The sequence below is a fragment of the Galleria mellonella genome, unplaced genomic scaffold (genome assembly GCF_026898425.1).
Source record: "Galleria mellonella isolate WM207_F2 unplaced genomic scaffold, CSIRO_AGI_GalMel_v1 utg574, whole genome shotgun sequence".
In the NCBI taxonomy this organism is placed as follows: Eukaryota; Metazoa; Arthropoda; class Insecta; order Lepidoptera; family Pyralidae; genus Galleria; species Galleria mellonella.
Window position 1 is genome coordinate 429150 of NW_026442122.1, and position 19944 is coordinate 449093.

General features: G+C 36.4%; 1 long non-coding RNA gene across 1 annotated transcript; it reads right to left on the reverse strand.

The window, feature by feature from the left end:
• Nucleotides 1-15115: 15115 nt before the first annotated feature.
• Nucleotides 15116-17501, reverse strand: LOC128201733 (uncharacterized). Its single transcript, XR_008253411.1, has 2 exons — nt 17415-17501; nt 15116-15333 (listed from the first exon to the last, which is right to left on the reverse strand). It is a non-coding gene; the product is annotated as an uncharacterized LOC128201733 (long non-coding RNA).
• Between the last annotated feature and the right edge of the window lie 2443 nt (nt 17502-19944).

A 19944-nucleotide genomic window follows, 5' to 3' on the forward strand; every position in this document is an offset into this window, starting at 1 on the left:
TTCCTCATAAGTGAGTTTTACCAGTAGTTGCCATGCTTGGCTGGTGGGGTAGTAACCGCATTTAGGTTTTGGTGAGGTTTAAGAGAAATGCTTCTACCCATTCCTCAACCTTTGAGTCCCCTTAGTCGCTTCTTACGATACCCACTGGAAAACCCATTCTATGTCGGAACCAGACAACAATATTACTGTATGGGGGAAAGGGATTGTTAGTAATGGAGACTGAGAATCCTATTGCTAGCAATATACCCAACCAGGTCGACCACCTCGCGGTTCTGCCTGGAAACTATCATGGTTAATTCCTGATGAATTCATCATGATGGCCTAACTGGTCTGTTTTCATTCTCATCTATCATCCTTCACTGATGCTCCGCCAGCGTATCCTGTTAGTGCAGGCGGGGTTACCATACCATTTACACCCATCAAAAAAAAATTACTGTATGTTTACCATAAAAGTATGGAGAGAGATATTTCTCTTAATTTTCTGTTATTAAATGAGTCAAAAACTGAATGTTGCTTTATTTATATTCCTAACCAAATTTAGTTATAGAAAGTGATGACTTCACCAGTGCATCTATCAATCACCTGCATTTTTCTTGATATGTGATGACGTCGAATGTGTAGAGAATTGTTGTCTGGATGTAACTTAGGATAGTTCCTTGTGGCAATCTACAACCAAAACCTATATTCGGAAGTGTATAACTAATAATTGAAATATATATATATATATATATATATATATATATATATATATATATATATATATATATATATATATATATATATATATATATATATATATATATTTCAATTTTTTAATGAGTAATAATGGAATGGTAACCCCGCCTGCGCTATCGAGATACGCTGGCGGAGCACCAGTGAAGAATGATAGGTGAGGATGAAGCAGGTCAGTTGGCCCATCGTTACGAATTCAACAAGAATTGTTCACGAGGGTTTCCAGGGGGAACCACGTGGAGGTCGACTTAATAGGGCATATTGCTAGCAATGGGGCTGTCAAACTCCATTGCTAACAATCCCTTTCAGGGGGAAAAGGAATTGAAATATTTTCTTACATGCTTTAAATAGGGATTAGAAAGGAAATGTGTTCCAAGAGTCACTTCTACAAATTCCCTCTTAATCTATATTGGTGTAGCGGCGTGAGAACGGCTCACATGTGTTTTGTACACACTACTTCTTTTATTGGCGGTGTGCGGTGTTAACAGATACAAACACACTTTTTAATTACGTCTCACTTACGACATGTGGAGGTAAAAGGTACTTTGATCTGATGTACGTACTTACTCAGTATCTGTTTCTAATATATATTTGTATAGACTTTAAAATGGAAGTCGTTATTTCGAGAACGTTTGATCGATCACCGTGAAAGATACACACATGTTTATTCGTTGTTCATGAAAATGTTTTTTACCAATTTATTGTAAGTCTTCATTAAATTATACTGAAGTATAAAAGCTTTAACCTGCTCTATTATTTGCTATAGCATAGGTATATGAAGTGGATTTTAGATTAGGAATAATGCTTATTTGCTTGTAGCAAATTGCTGGTACAGTACAGTACAGTATACTCTGTTATGTCCATGCTCATGTCTATAGGCGACGGTTACCACTTTCCGTCAGGTGGGCCGTCAGCTTGTTTGCCATTCTAAGTTGTATAAAAAAAAAAAACAATACACAAATGATGTTCACTCGGTCTCATGCAAATAGCATTATGGATGCATGATATGATGTCCATAGTAATTCTCACTTAGTTCTCATTGGTGAGAAACTGAGATTTATATCACTGTACTCCATCATTCCGTCCATAGTCTGTGTTGTGGTCAAGAGACTAGATTCAAGTATTGTTCCCGCCTGTTGGTATGTCTCGATAGGTAAATATTTATAACAATCGTAGGGAGACATTGCACAAAAGTCGATTGCTTGGGTACCTCTGTCCTACTCGTGTTTCAAACGCGAAGCAGTTGTGTTTGCATGGCTGTGTTTCAGTTTGAAGGGTGGGATACGGCGTGAATTTACTGGGTACAGAGGAATAACACCCGAGTCCTCAGGAATGGCAACGCATAGGGTGTATCATGGGCGAAACAGTATACTCTGTTATGTCCATGGTACTGCTCATGTCTACAGGCGACGGTTACCACTTTTCATCAGTTGGGCCGTCAGCTTGTTTGCCATTCTAAGTTGTATAAAAAAAAGGTGATATGGCCGAGTTGTTTTTGCGGTTCATTCTTGTACTCGTAACGCGCTGTACATGAATCAGTCATATGTTATTATTGTTTATAATTCTCAGTATTTACATAAATTACTATTTGCATTTGTTTAATTTTGCTAATACAAATTGTTATAGGTACAACATGTACATGTACATGTAGGTAACTTGTACATCATGAGTAATATTGGAAATTTGTAAAATAAATCAATTTCATATGTATTATTTTTCAATATAAATATACTCGTAATACCATTTTACTAATTATTATTGTATGACAATAATTATAAAGTTATTATTATGACAACAAGGGTAATACCCGTATTATAGTTTAGTTTACGATGACCATGTTGCATTTTAAGATTTTTAAAAGTTGTTTGCTAAAGTATAAATGTTTAAATATTACGTTTTGATTTTCCTTTTTAACAGAGATAGAGTACGTAGGTACGAAATATTTTGCTTGAATATCTTTGTCTGATTCGTATTTCTGCCCTGAAACAATTATACTTGCACATCTGTGTTTCATTTAAAAGTGTGGGGTAAAATAATGTAGCAATAAGCTACCGAGGAATAACACCATAATCCTGGGGGGAAGGGATTTTTAGTAATATGAACTACAATTGCTAGCAATATACTTTGTCAGGTCGACCTCCACGTGGACCGCCCTGGAAACCATCATGCTGAATTCCAGGTGTATTCATCACGACGATTTATATATTGAAATATCCTATATGTTCATAAAAATCTTGACTTATTTCCAAAAAACAGCAATATTCATAATATTAATACTAGATTTAAAGACAAACTTGCTGTTCCCAAGTATCGTTTAGAAAAAGTTAATAGGTCTTTTATGGGAATAGGTATAAAAATTTACAATAAGATACCAAAGGATATGTTGGAATTACCCTTAAATAAATTCAAAACATTTGTTAAATCATATTTACTGAGCAAAGCCTATTACTCACTAAACGATTACTTGAATGACGAGTGTGCATGGCAATAGTTGTTCATGCACTGAATTTTCATTTAATGTTAGACATAGACACCTATATAAATATACATTGTAAATAAACTGGCTTTAAAAAAAAAAGTAATTCAATTGAGTTTCTTGCCAGTTCTTCTCAATTGGATCTATATACCGAACTGGACGGTAGGGAAAAAAATAAAATTATAATGTAAAAATTTGACGTTCATAAGCGGCTAAAATGTCCTACATGAATAAATGATTTTTTAATTTTGAATTTTGAATTTTGACGGGCTACTACTGCTACTTTATTTTCATTTATTATCCTTCATTGGTGCTTCGCCAGCATTTACTACAGTAAGCCCAGGTGGGGTTACCATTCCATTATCAGCTAATAAAACACCATAGTCCTCGAGAATAGTAATAAATGAGGAGTATCATTGGCATCATAATTTAATAATGTAGATCTCTCTTTTCTTTTGGAAATTGCTTAATTAATGACAGGTAGTTTTAAAAGTTAGATTAGGTAAAGAAAAAAGTATTTGAATTTGATGCAGAGATTATTAGTGGCCAGTTCTTTTTATATTTATTAATCAATAAGTAAAAAAAAACTAAATAAATACTCCAATGTAATAATACATTAGTTTTCTTTTTTTAAGCAACTTAGAATGGTAAATAAGGTGACGGCCCACCTGATGGAAAGTGGTAACCGTCGCCTATAGACATGAGCAGTACCATGGACATAACAGAGTATACTGTTTCGCCCATGATACCCCATGCGTTGCCATTTCTGAGGAAACAGGTGTGATTTTTTTGTATCCTGTAAATTCACTGCCATATCCCACCCGTCAAACCGAAACACAGCCATGCAAACACAACTGTTTCACGGTAGAAACACGAATTCATATAGTTCATATTTATTCTGGATAGAAATAATAATATAATATCAAAAGACGAGAACGTAGATTGTGATTCTTCTAATTACCCGCGGTTGCTCCGATGAGAAGACACAATTGTCCTCGAACTGTGGCCTTCTACTTGTGAATGACATACACCTTAAAACGACGTAGACATGGCGCCAGATCTGGTATTTTTAGCGATGCCAATAATCCAAATGGCGTGTGACATCACCGCTAGTTCGGACAAAGAGCAACTGTAGGCTTAATGAACCCGAATAACTTTTTGGTGACTAGGTATTCGTCTTGCTAGTACAAGTATGGGACTACTTTGTACAAAAGTAAATTGCTTGGGTACCTCTGTCCCATTCGTGTTTCAACCGTGAAGCAGTTGTGTTTGCATGGCTGTGTTTCGGTTTGAAGGGTGGGATATGGCGTGAATTTTCAGGGTACAGAGGAATAACACCTGAGTCCTCAGAAATGGCAACGCATGGGGGGTATCATGGGCGAAACAGTGTACTCTGTTATGTCCATGCTACTGCTCATGTCTATAGGCGACGGTTACCACATTCCATCAAGTCGGCCGTCAGCTTGTTTGCCATTCTAAGTTGTATAAAAAAATGTAGTAGGTATTGATAAATTGCACTGGTGTTTCCCGTTGAGTTGAACGCAATAAATTGCGGGGTTGCTAAATGCGATGTTTGATTGCTCCTGACTTTTGCAATTATTTTTCCAAAATAATAAAAACGTTCAGTTATACTCCAATTTTAAGATTTCCTTGTGTTTTATCAAGTAACTACAGCACAGATAATGAAAAAGAAATCCTATTCTGAACCTATGTTATTACAATAGGTAGATATATATAAAGATGCTGCTAGAAACACTTCTAAAAACCGAAACAGTATACTCTGTTATGTCCATGGTACTGCACATGTCTATACGCGACGGTTACTTACCATCAGGTGGGCCGTCAGCTTGTTCGCCATTAAAAGTTCCCAATTTTCCAAGATCGAAATTTCTACCTACAACAGCGAAAAACTACCCAATCTGGCAACACTGACTGGCTGTTTATTGCTCTTACTTCTCGAGTTGATAACGCGACCGCGGGAACCATCGGAACAACGCCGGTGGTCGTGGCACCGCAGCTGTACCAGTAGGTGTGTATATTAGCGCGAATCATGCTACGAAAATAAATTATAACTCATCAAGTATAACAATTACTTGTTAGTGTTGCTCGGTATTAGGTATATTTGGGTCTATTTTTAAATTGTTATTCAGTGTTTACCTAGCTTTCTGGTAGCTGCAGCTTTAGATTTATCTTGTAAGAATTTTTTAATCGGTACATTTTATATTAATGATTTATTTATTTATTTATTTTGTGATACATAGGTAACAATGGATGGTAAAACAATATAAGTCCTCTATGATCAACCCCATCTATCGAGCTATACAAATTTACAATTATATAAGAAAAAAATTATATTATATAAAAAGAAAAATCAGCAATGTCACATTTATAGTAAAAAAATATAATTATGGAAATTTATTACATTTATCTTCAAGGAAATCGTCAATTGAATAGTATGTTCTGTTTACTAGGTATTCATACAGTTTAGTTTTATATTTTTTTATGTCATCTATGTCTGTGAGGGATTTAGGTAATTTATTATATACTCTAGGTGTCATCCCTAAGACACTTTTAGTGAATAATGTCGTTCTATGTTGTTTTGAAATGATTTTGTGGTGCTGTCTATTATTTTTTACATACATACATTTGAATGATTTGAAACCTATTTGAAAATTCGAACATATTAGAAAGCTGTATTTAAGCGACTAGTAATAGTAGTCTCCCTCACCAGAGGGAGACTTTGTACAAAAGTCGATTGCTTGGGTACCTCTGTCCCATTCATGTTTCAACCGTAAGGCAGTTGTGTTTGCATGGCTGTGTTTCGGTTTAAAGGGTGGGATATGGCGCGAATTTACTGGGTACGGAGGAATAACGCCTGAGTCCTCAGGAATGGCAACGCATGGGGGGTATCATGGGCGAGGCAGTGTACTCTGTTGTGTCCATAGTGCTGCTCATGTCTATGCTGTTAGCTTGTTTGCCATTCTAAGTTGTATAAAAAAAAAATAGTAATAAAGTAAAAATTTCGCCGTGTGATTCCAGCATAGAATGAATCACCTTTTCCTTTCCCGTGGGTGTTGTAAGAAGCGACAAAGTGAGGGCGAGGGACAGGCAGCAGTGACTCTCTTATAGCATCTCTAAAAGCCTAACTGCGGTTGCCAACCGGCCTGCCAAGCGTGGCAACTACTGGCTAAATACTCCCCTTATGGGAAAGGCTTATTAAACAGTGAACAGCTAATGGCTGAAATAACAATAGAATTAAAGTGGGGGTAAAAGGATTGTTAGCAATGGGATTTAGTAGGACCATCGCTAGCAATATATCTGATAAGGTCGGCCTCTAGGCGGTTTTCTCTGGAAACTATCGCGTATAAATCTTGTTTAATTCATCACGATGGGCTAATAGACTTGCTTTCATTCTCACCTATCATCCCTCACTGGTGCTCTGCCACCGTATACCGATAGCGCAAGAGAAGTTACCATTCTATTTTCACTTACCAAAAAAAAGTACCTATTAAAGAATTATTATTATATTCTTTATACGCCTGATTTTCAAGTTTCTATTATGAATTACTTTCACATTGCTTTTTGTTACCGACAAATTTTGGCATCTTTTAACACTTATAAACATGCAAGTACATATTGTTATTGTCCGTCGATGAAGCTGATTCGTAACGGTCTGCTAGGAAAGTTCCTGTACTGCAATCTCTTTCATATTATCCGTACTGTGTCATAGACTTAATGCGCGTTGAGCGTCGTTTGAGCAATAAATCTTTAGTGGATAATTTGTTCAATGAATACGTAGATGTAGATCGCTGTATTGTGATCAATAGAATTTAATTCCTATAAATAAACACTGTTATTATAGTTGTTTTAGTTTGATTCATTACAATTAGTATTTTTATTTGTATCTGTATTTTTTGTAAATACTTTTTCATTAGCTGTTTTAATATTGTTCTTGCACTCAGTAGTATTGACTTACATCCTCATGTTACCTATATTTTTTTTTTTTTGTTTATTATCTATATATTTTTAGAATTCTTTAGATAGTTTTTAATTTATTAATTATCCCAGAACTTCATACTTTATTTTACTTTAGTGTTTACTGAATTATTAATTTAGTTCATGACTTCAAATCTGAGAAACACCAAAATTACATCGGTTGTGAGCTAGTCGACATTTCTGATGTCGAATACTTGAATTTGGTTTATTTAATTAATAAACCTTTGATGTTAATCTGAAATTTAATAGGGTTGTATTATTATTAGGTAGGGTTCGTTCAGTCTCATCTAGATATACAGTAATAAAAATATTTTTCATTATACTATCCAACTGTGAAGTATTTGTAAAATCAGATATGTTAAAAATTATAATGCAAAGAAGTGGCAAAACGTGTCCGTTATTGTGGCTATTCTAAAATAATTTTATCCGTGTAGCACCCACTGGTACACGTAAATATAGTAGGCGTCGGATATAGTTGTTATGGGCTACCTTGTTCCTATTTATCTACATGTATGAATCTTAATAGGGACTCATTGAATGAACAGTGTCTCACAGAAGAATTGGGTTGGTTGAAAGTATTTCTAAAGTAGAAATTACATTAATGTTACCATATTTAACAGCCAACAAAATAAAAATATGTTGTAATCTACGATGTTGCCATAGAAAATATTCTGGTCTGGGTGTTCTAGGTTTTTTAATGGATGATAATGGAATGGTAACCCCGCCTGCGCTATCGGTATACGCTGGCGAGGTACCAGTGAGGGATGATTGGTAAAGATGACAGCAGGTCAGTTAGGCCATCGTGAATAATTCCAAAAGCACAGGCCGACCTGATAGGGTTTATTGCTAGCAATGGGGATGCTAATCTCCTTTAGTGACAATCCCTTCCTCCCCAGGGCGTTCTAAGTTGTGCCTATATTTGTTACCTGTTTCCTCATAATATTCTAGCTTTAGGATTAAGCGATCGACATAACTGTTTGGCGTTTATTATTATTGTTTTATCTGCGGTCATCGTTAAAATCATGGCTGTGTCAGCGTCAAAACTTCTAACAGTATGCTGATGATTTCACGATTCCACCCTGTACGAGTAGATCGTAATTAAATTATATTTCTTGTGAAGTTAATCTCGTTGCAAGGTATCCTGTTTCCTGTCCTGTGACCGACCGGCCGTGAACGCCAACTATTCACTAGGATTAATTAAATTCTACTGGCTCGTCCCCGCGCCCCGCTCCCCAGCCCCGCTACGGCGCTAACTTATACTGAAAACTTGGCTGTAAGATATTACTGTTTGCTCAACTGTACATACGTGTGTGTAGTGGCCGCTGACCGCGGATGAATGTTCAATCAGCTGACGACGGTTCGATGTGAAAGAGCCAACTAAGTTTTAGTTTGAGCACTGATTTGTTTTACAACTGTGTGTGAAAGGTTCTTATCGATGCTTATAATGGCTTACACACTGATATTAAGATTATTAGTAAGTTCCAAATTAAACTTTTGTTTATAAAAACAATGGTGGAATTCATATTTGAGAAGCATACGTTTACAAAAATTTAAAATTGCTACTCTTTTTTTTTATACAACTTAGAATGGCAAACACGCTGACGGTCCACCTGATGGAAAGTGGTAACAGTCGCCTATAGACATGAGCGGTACCATGAACATAACAGAGTATACTGTTTCGCCCATGATACCCCCCATGCGTTGCCATTCCTGAGGACTCAGGTGTTATTCCTTTGTACCCAGTAAATTCGAGCCATATCCCACTCTTCAAACCGAAACACAGTCATGCAAACACAGCTGCTTCACAGTTGAAATACGAATGGGACAGAAGTACTCAAGCAATCGACTTTTGTACAAAGTCTCCCTTTGGTGAGCTACTAGCTATTGGATGCAATTTTCTTCTGCATGTAGGACATAAATTTAAATATTAAAATTGTTTGGTAAAATTGTAATTATATGTATATTTATATTCAATATTAAGTACCTATCTATTTAATAAGGTGAATTTGTTTTGTTGAAAATAAATATCAGAGGGAGACTTCACAAAAGTCGTTTGCTTGGGCACTTCTGTCCCATTCGTGTTTCTACCGTGAAGTAGTTGTATTTGCATGATTGTGTTTCGGTTTTAAGGGTGGGATATGGCAGTGAAATTACAGGGTATAGTGGAATAACACCTGAGTCCTCAGGAATGGCAACGCATGGGAGTATCATGGTCGCAACAATATACTCTGTTATGTCCATGGTACAGCTTCTTTGCCATTTTAATTTGCATAAAAAAAAAACAAATACAAGCTTTATAGATTTTAAAGTCGACTCAGAAGCACAATCTAGCTTTATTTTTAAAATTTTATATTACACTTAAATGGTTATTCTAAGGATTAGAAGAAACTGATTTTTTAATCGAATTGCGTTGGAACTGCGTTATTTATTTAAGCTTTGTTGACCAATAAAATGTGGTAAAGAAGGCGGCTCTACCAGTCAATTACATTAATTAATGCATTATGTTAATTCTCGATGGTTTTGATCTTTTTTTTTATTCTCGATTCTTGATGCCAAAATTGTCATGGTATCATGACAGTTTTGCCAAATTAACAAATTAAAATTGTAATTTTAGAGGTAAGAGGAATTAAAATAGTAATTTTCCCTTTGTCTTTTTCTCAATGTCCTCTACTCAAAGGTTCTCTGAAAGAGATTGCTTAGTGATAAGGTCGCCTTTTGTATCACTTCTCATTAATTTTTACTGCATTTGTTATTTCTCTTTTTACTTGGTGCAATAAAGTTTAAATAAATAAATAAAACTTTAAGTAATGGTGCCTCAGAATCGACTCCATTGTCTCCATATTTAATACGTTACATTTACTGATCCAATTAGTGAACATATAACTGTCTATAGACCGAAACCACAAACCGTAACTCAGTTCGGACGGTGGCTCCACTCAAGAAATCTGCCGTAAAGTTTAATTGAATAGAACGGTCCCAATAGTTGTCCCGACCGAAGTCCAAGCAATCGGGTCACCCTCGCAGCCAGCGGTACAACTGCTTCTGAGAAGACGCTCCTCCGACTCGTCTGACCTCACCGGGAATATCTTTAAGATTTACGCACAATTTTTATAATTGCAGCGTTCCAAAACGCTTACAAGATGAGGACTTTATACAATAACTATTTGCATGTTACTTCTAAGATTTTTTTTTATTTTATACGACTTAGAATGGCAAACAAGCTGACGGCCCACCTAATGGAAAGTGGTAATCGTCGCCTATAGACATGAGCAGTACCATGGACATAACAGAGTATACTGTTTCGCTCATGATACCCCCCATGCGTTGCCATTCCTGAGGACTCAGGTGTTATTCCTCTGTACCCAGTAAATTCACGTCATATCCCACCCTTTAAATCGAAACACAGTCATGCAAACACAACTGCTTCACGGTTGAAACACGAATGGGACAGAGGTACCCAAGCAATCGACTTTTGTACAAAGTCTCCCTCTGGCAGACTCGTGTTTCTGTTACTAAGAAGTGGTACTTGTGCTTTTATGAAATTCTTGATAAATAGGTATTAATTTTGCACTAGTAGAAGAGAAAGTAACAACAAATAAATATAATGTGAGAATTACCAGTTTTATTAATTTCACATATAAACATGATAATAATGAAGTAAAAACAAAAATATTTATATATTTTATAGAAAAATATATTATAAAAAATCCATACAAAAGGAGATCTGTCGCCAATAGATAGGAGTTGTTAGTAAAGCTACTGACTTTAGAGTCTTGGTAGTGAATGCCTCAGTTCATAGGAACGATAATAGTTGAACGATACCGAGAACTTATATATTTGGCAATTGATTTATATAGACAAAACATAATTTATTTTCTTTAGACATAAGCAGATATTGACACCGCTGGCTTTTGTAGTAAGATGGTACGCCATTTCTATACTCGTCGAGAGTGTGAAATTTTTATTCTGCTTTTGTTTTTTCTAGAAAATTATTATAAAAGCTAAAGCTGTCTTGAAATGTATCGTTACACCTCATCAAATTTGATACATTACGAGTAAATAAGCTGTTTATACACATATATCCTACTTTTCTTTTTTTTTTTTTTCTTTTAAATGTACTCATAGATACATGACCTATTTCACATATATTAAGTAAACGAGAGGAGAGCGTTGATTGAAATAATAAAGAGTAGAAGAGGCAAAATGCTGGGCCACCTTATACGACATGACGATTTTTTTAAGAGCATAGTAGAAGGAAAGATAGAGGGCAAAAGAGGAAGAGGAAGACCGAGGATTAACTACATGGGACAGATAAAGGAAACACTAGGTGTCATGTCGTATAGGGAGATAAAGGATATGACCTGGGATAGAGTTGGCTGGAGGAAGATGCATGGATTGGTTGCACCGACAAGAGGAAACTCTTAAATGAAAATGAATGAAGTAAGGGCAGTAAATTTATTATTTCAAACTAATATTGTTGTTATTTATATCTATTATTATTGTTATCTCTGTTTTTTTAAATATATTTTTATTTGTAGTTTAACCTTAATTTGTATATTTTCTGTAATTCCTTAAATTTATATAAGAAATTTAAGTACGTAAAGTACGGTAGCCTGACCTTCATAACACAGGATTGTCCAGGGGGAAAGGGATGGTTAGTAACGGAGACTGAGAATTCCATTGCTAGCAATATACCCAACCAGGTCGACCTCCTCGCGGTTCTCCCTGGAAACTATCATGGTTAATTCCTGATGAATACATCATGATGGGCTAACTGGCCTGTTTTCATTCTCATCTATCACCCTTCACTGGTGCTCCGCCAGCGTATCCCGTTAGCACAGGCGGAGTTACCATACCATTTTCACCCATCAAAAAAAAAACACAGGATTGTCCTAGCATGGAGGCGAGAGACACTTACTGTGTCTTAATATGTAATGTATATATATCTTGTAATTACATGTGTATATTTTTGTTGAATAAATTAGTATTATTGTTTATAACCGTCGCGATAAAACGCCCAGTGCGTACACCGGTCAAAGGGCAAACACAGCGGATAGCGGCGAAGTCCGAAGTTGTAGCAACTTGTAGCGAACTTGCGGAACTCCGTCGGTTCTATTTGCGTACGACTGAGAGCTAATCCGATCGGCATCGCAAACATTATCCTCTGTTAAGATACATCGGTTTCGGCCCCTTTTGGTTTCCTATTAACATTGCTCTCGACTGTTTCTGCAGATTACGCAGTTTACGTGTAGGTATGTTTGAGGTGTATTTGTTGCGATGTATGTACGTCACATGTACTAAAACAAAGAATATTATATTTTACATATTGACGTTTGAAAGGAGAAATGAGATAGGCGACAGTTTTTAGACCATTTTGAATTAAGTATATTGTAAGAATCAGGTGGTCTACCATGAAATGAAATTCCGAAATTTCGGGTTCAATGTCGTGTTTTTATTCGTACCGATATCGACCCAGTAAATGGAGCTTAACATTTCGTTCATCATAAATCCTATCCCAATAGTCCAGAGGAACGATATTTTAACATTTTTAATAATTTTAAACGGCATGTATTATGTAATTTTAACATCAAATTTCTGTTTCGTTCGTCCCCGAAATTTCTAAAAATATTTCATCGTAGGCCCTCAGTATATTTTTTTGTGTCGATTGGTCTTTTTGTGATCGATTTACAATTTGAGAACAATTATTATATATGTCTACTTTCTTATGTTTTTATTGATGATTCACTTATTTTTGACAACAAAAAAGGTAGATATCGAATAGTTATTTTTGTATTATGATCAATTTTTATCTCTTCTTAATAAAAATACATCTCCTTTTAGGATTGGGCGTTGGTACGTATATAATTTTTTTAAACACAGGAGGCAAACGAGCATGCGACCTAATAGTAAGCGACTACCGCTGCTCATGAGCACCCGTAACATCAGAATTGCAGGTGTGCTGCCGGCCTTTTAAACAGGAATACGCCGGAACATATTATTTTTAATAAGAAAAATCTTAAAAGTTTATTTTTTCCTTTTCTATTTCAAATAAATAAATAAGTTAACAATTTGGTAAAAAAAAGATTACCAAAAGCCTTAGAAAAACTGTGCTGAGTACCAAATATTTATTTACCGTAGGATTTGCTGATTACTCTCGGCAAACAGGGCTGTGGGTGTGTTTCGAGGGTTAGAGGGGTGGTAGGGGGGGTGGAGGTGGTGTCCATTCAGTTTACCTAAGAAGCGGACCGCGGCGACTTTAAACACCTAGTACAATTTGCCGGCCGCCACTTGTGACCCCTGACTTGAACTAACGCTTAAATCCTATACAACTTCGGCACACAACGATACAGGACGGTTGTATAATTACGAAATTAAATTAAAGGAGTTCTTATAATGTTGCATAGTTAGTTTATTATTATTATTTCAGCCGTTAACTGTCCACTGCTGGACATAAGCCTTCCCCATAACGGGAGTATTGCCAGTAGTTGCCATGCTTGGCAGACGGATTGGGCCGCAGTTAGGCTTTTAGATATGTTTTAAGAGGGCCGCTGCTGCTCATCCCTCGCCCTGTCTTAGTCGTCTCTTACGATACCCACGGGAAAGGGGTAGCTCATTTTATGCTAGGGCAAAAAATCTATTTTAAACTTGAATTTTCTTTAATTTAATGATTTGACACAAAAATTGACTGAACTCTGAATAATATCTTTTTTTATACAACTTGGCCCACCTGATGGAAAGTGGTAACCGTCACCTATACCCATGAGCAGTACCGTGGATATAACAGAGTATACTGTTTCGCCCATGATACCCCCCATGCGTTGCCATTCCTGAGGACTCAGGTATTATTGCTCTGTACCCTGTAAATTCACTGCCATATCCCACCCTTCAAACCGAAACACAGCCATGCAAACACAACTGCTTCACGGTTGAAACACGAATGGGACAGAGGTACCCAAGCAACCGATAAATATATATTTAAATTACCTTTTATTACAACATATTTTATATATAATTTAATTTTAATAAATATATATTTTAAATACAAACCACTTTGTCCCACCCTGTATATAATTCAGAAGTCCCCTAAGGGTGGCACACACGGTACTGGAAACTTTACGCAAATAACCGCCTCCTCTCCGCCTCCGCCAGCCACCCTGAGGTCCGAGTGAGAACAATTTCTTAATAGCCCATAACTCGGCGTTAGCTGTACGTGCCCGAATTAGTGTCAACTTTACAGTTAGCGGACCCTCGCTCAGAGGTACCGCTGTCGATTATAACAGTGGCCTAGGTGACTTGTGGCTTTCGGGTAGCTTCCACTTGGAATGACTTATCTTAAAATCTCTAAACTAACTTTCCACGCAATTGGTATTAAACAAAAATCACATCGTATAGGTTTAATATGGAGTCACGAATCTCGGTACTCGTTCTTTCGATCGATAAGATTTGGACTCAATCGATTGGACCTAATGGTTTTGTTTTGATTTGTTATAAACAAACAATTTCGCTTGAATACTTATTTTACTACTATACTTGGTTACAAAACTGTCATCGTTGTTTTTTTTATATACAACTTAGAATGGCAAACAAGCTGACGGCCCACCTGATGTAAAGTGGTAACCGGCGCCTATAGACATGAGCAGTACCATGGACATAACAGAGTATACTGTCTTGTCCATAATAAACCCCATGCGTTGCCATTTCTGAGGACTCAGGTGTTATTCGTCTGTGGCGTGAATTTAGACGCCATACCACACCCTTCAAACCGAAACACAGCCATGCAAACACAACTGCTTCACGGTTGAAACACGAATGGGACAGAGGTACCCAAGCAAGGTGTACCTACTAACAAAGGCTAACATTGATTCTGCACGAAGTTGTTTTTAGAAAAGAGAGGTAAAAGAATGAAAAATATTTGGATTTAATTCTGTACTTTGGGAAAGAAAAATACTGCTTCATACATATAATTATGAACGTGTAAAAACAGATATTTTCATGAAATCCTTTCAACGAGTGACCGGTACTCATAACCCTCCATTATCGAGGACGAGGGCTGTTTGTCAAAGTGGCGGAAGTGGTCGGTGCGACCCCCGCGCCGCGCCTACGCTCCCACATCTGATTCTGCTTTGATCCTGCGAACAATGACAGAAAAATATTTATACACACCATTTCAACACAAAAAAAAAACTAATAACAAACCAATGTTGGTTTAAAATATTTTTATTGTAAGATTTCTGCATATTGTCCAACAATTGCAAAATGTCGTATGGCAGTGGTAGTTATGTAAAATAACACGTACGTTTTAATAAAAAAAAAGTGGAATGTACAGACGACAACTTATTTTTTTTTATACAACTTAGAATGGCAAACAAGCTGACGGCCCACCTGATGGAAAGTGGTAACCGTCGCCTATAGACATAAGCAGTACCATGCAGCAGTACATAACAAAGAATAGTGTTTCGCCCTTGACACCTTCCATGCGTTGCCATTCCTGAGGACTCAGGTGTTATTCCTTTGTACCCTGTAAATTCACGCCATATCTCACCCTTCAAACCGAAACACAGCCATGCAAACACAACTGCTTCACGGTAGAAACACGAATGAGACAGAGATACCCAAGCAATCGACTTTTGTACAAAGTCTTTGGTATATTGATTTATCAATCCGAGAGAGTTGTTTTCTTTTTTCTCCACAGTTGGAACAAAGCAGGAAATCCTTTACATTCTAGAAACCGTATTGTTCCTTCTAAGTACGTATGTAAATAAAAGATTCTTCATTTAAGTTGTCCTCAACTAGTATCGCCCAAAACTATGTAGTTGTGCTCAGGCGATTTCCTGCGCGTAAGCGAGGTCGCATGTGCCCGCGGCGAGACTTCTACGATCGAATCAATGAAAATTGTTCTTTAATCACTTGAAATAGAGTTGAAATATGAGTAGAAAGATGTAGTAGAGGAATGGTGTAATGCTGTAATTAGACCGGAGGAGAAAGGACAGGTCAAAGGGACGGAAGCTGACCGCGCGGCGTGCGGACTTCCGCGCCGTGTCACGAACGTCTTGTCAGAAAGGCACGGTGGCCGTTTGAGGGTTGTTTTACTTGTACTTACGCCCAGTTGAGTGTACTGGGATTATTCTTATGCTACTGGATGATGTTTAACCGACTTAAAAAAGGATGAACTAATTTGTATGTATTTTTTGTGTAACTTGGAATGGCAAAGAAGCCACATGGTTATTACAGACTACACCATGTTATGTATGGGGTAACATGGCTATCCCTCATACTCTGCTTCTTTTAAGGATTAACGTGTTATATCTACCAAATTGTTTATAACTACTCCTCTCCATCCAAAGGTTGCCTGGAAGAGATCGCTTTTAGCGATAAAGCCGCCCATTGTTTTCTCATTGCGATTGTTTCTTGTAATTATTTATATTTATAATAAGTTCACTATTGTAATCTTTTGGAGAAAACAATAAAGAGTATGTATCTATATCACACTTTGTAATTTCACTGAAATATTTTCATTCTTGTTCTTTAACCTGAACGCAACACACAGTCATGCAACCATAACTTCTTAGAGACAGAAATAAAAATAAGGCAGAGAGATATCCTTTTAAATAGTTTTCTTAGAATTTTTTTGTCTTATAATTTTTAAAGGAGGACCATAGAGAAGAAGAGAAAAGAAGCTATCTTAATGGTTTTTTTGCAATCAATAATTTTCTATTTAACTTTGTGAGAAATAAAATCCTAAACTACAATGATTTCTCTTTAAAAACTTTTATATTTACAAGAAGTCAGATAATGTTATTGAATAATTACAGGACTTGTTAAAATAAAAAAAAAATAAAAAACTAATTAAACCTCACGTCCCCAACTCAGGTGATCCTCAGAGCTGAGGGTCCACGAGTCGCGTCATGCGCCACAGAGCAAAGCCACGGGATCAAAGCAAGCCCTACAATTAGATAGCTAATTGGCTTGACCGCCAAACGATACGCGCCGCGCGCCTAAGATCACGCTTCCATTGCATTTATTATTGATGAACAAGTAGCGGTGAAGACTGCCCCCTTTCTGTGTTCAAAGGAGATACTCAATCGCATTTTATAATTAATAATATAATGATACTTTATTGAAAAAGACATGTACATATAAATATGTATATATAAAGTATGACAACTCAAATATATTTGTAAAGTTAGGCGCCAGTACAAAACTAGTCTACCTCGTTTTAAGAATCGATGATTCTCCATTCTTCGTGATGTATATAGGCAACAAAATATTATAACAAAACTCATTACTTATGGATATATACTTTATAGTAAAATCTACACCACAATTTGTAGTATCTAGTGTAATAAAGTTTTTAAAACTATAAATTTTCCTGTTTCGTCGTATGTAAGTGACTGCGACTAAACAATTAATCGATATTTTATATCATTGCGTCCAGTTTCTATGCAAATGATGATGTAATTTGAGATATTTTCAGCAAGATGATTTCATGTTTCATCCATTATTCGTGCAGATTGAAATAACCTAATATATCAATTCGAATTAAACCTATATTATTTTTTATATGCACCTTTATATTTTCATAGTTGTATACAACTACATATATATTTAAATTTAAGTATAATTCTATTTGATCGACATGAAGACGACGATCTTATCAGAGGGAGACTCTGTACAAAGTCGTTTGCTTGGGTACCTCTGTCCAATTCGTGTTTCAACCGTAAAGCAGTTGTGTTTGCATGGCTGTGTTTCAATTTGAAGGGTGGGATATGGCGTGAATTTACAAGGTACAGAGGAATAATACCTGAGTCCTCAGGAATGGCAACGCATGGGGGGTATCATGGGCGAAACAGTATACTCTGTTATGTGCATGGTACTGCTCATGTCTATAGGCGACGGTTACTTTTTTTTTTATACAACTTAGAATGGCAAATAAGCCGACAGTCCACCTGATGGAGAGTGATAATCGACGCCTATAGACATGGGCAGTACCATACTTTCCGTTAGGTGAGCCGTCAGTTTGTTTGTCATTCTAAGTTGTATAAAAAAAAAAAGAAGTTGTACCACAGTATATAAAAAATAATATAGTCTGATCGTATAGTATAATCACTCCCTGTGTTCGCTCGAGTTGGATTCACACTGTATTCGGATTTTGAAATATTTTTATTGGAAGTTATCCATTAGCCGATAATGTAAATGGAATCTATATTTAGATTCATCTGCATGTTTTTTTTATGGATGATAATGGAATGGTAACCCCGCTTGCGCTTACTATGCTGGCGGGGCACCAGGGAGAGTTTATAGGTAAGAATGAAAAGGCAGGTCAGTTAGCCCACCGTGATAAATACACTTGGGAGTTCAGCATGATGGTTTAAATAGGGTACCACGGGGAAGTCGACCTGTTAGGGTATCCCCTTACCCTCCTTTTCTGCATGTGGGTATCACTATCGAATGAACACTAATTAAAGCAATAATAAGAAAGCGTCATTTTAAGATCACGGGCGACATTTATCATTATAATTCAGTAAACCTGTGCAGTTAAAAAGTTCGAGCGTTTCTGCTGGTTGTGAAGTATCGTAGAGTACACTCGGGTGTAGACAGGATGAAGTAATTTTAATTGAGAGCCACCCGTGCGGAGCGCGCCGGGAACTAAGTTCCCCATCCGCCACTGTACTTGTCACAGCTCAACTTTTATTCGCCTTTATAAGTTAGAAAACAATTGTACTATTTCCATAGGTTTTTATTTAACTATTCACTATCAGGGAAACATTATTTTACCTTCCACCGCCATTTACTGAGTCCATTTTTATTTAAACATGATAAAAACTATACTGTCTTTTAACCCTTCTTTGCATGATTTTTTTTATTGGTGAAATAAATAAAAATGATATAATTCATGTTTAAAATTAAAGGAAAAATGGTTAAAAAAATAAATTTGACAGCAATGTTTTTTTTTTTCTGAAATTTACATGAAATAGGGATCCAGACACGATCAATTTAAAGTGAACTTGTTCTATTATATAATTTTTGGGCATTTAATGTTATGATGGAAATTTTCACCATTATGCAAAGAAGGGTTAAGTTTGAGCAAACAATACATATTTACAAAATTTCATTAAAATTGCCGTGTGGTCCCGGCATAGAATGGGCCACTTCTTCCTTACTCGTGGATACCGTGAGACGTGTCTCAGGAAAATTATTGATATGTCTTTATGCTAAGGTTACATTGAAAATATTGAGTCTTAGCAGTAATGTTACCTTGTTGCAGTGTTGTTAAGGTATGCATATAATTATTTAAATATGTTTTTTTTTATACAACTTAGAATGGCAAACAAGCTAACTGCCCACCTGATGGAAAGTGGTAACCGTCGCCTATACACATGAGCAATACCATGGACATAACAGAGTATACTGTTTCGCCCATGATACCCCTCATGCGTTGCCATTCCTGAGGACTTAGGTGTTATTCCTCTATACCCTATAAATTCACGCCATATTGGGATATGGCGTGAATTTATAGGGTATAGAGGAATAACAGGTATGAAGGGTGGGCCCTTCAAACCGAAACACAGCCATGCAAACACAACTGCTTTACGGTTGAAATACGAATGGGACAGAGGTACCCAAGCAAATGAATTTTATACAAAATCTCTCTCTGGTGACGTGATGTGATGTGTAATTAACATAAGCGTTTTTTATTAGTTACACTTCTAACAACAAATAACTACCATCTTTTCTTTTCT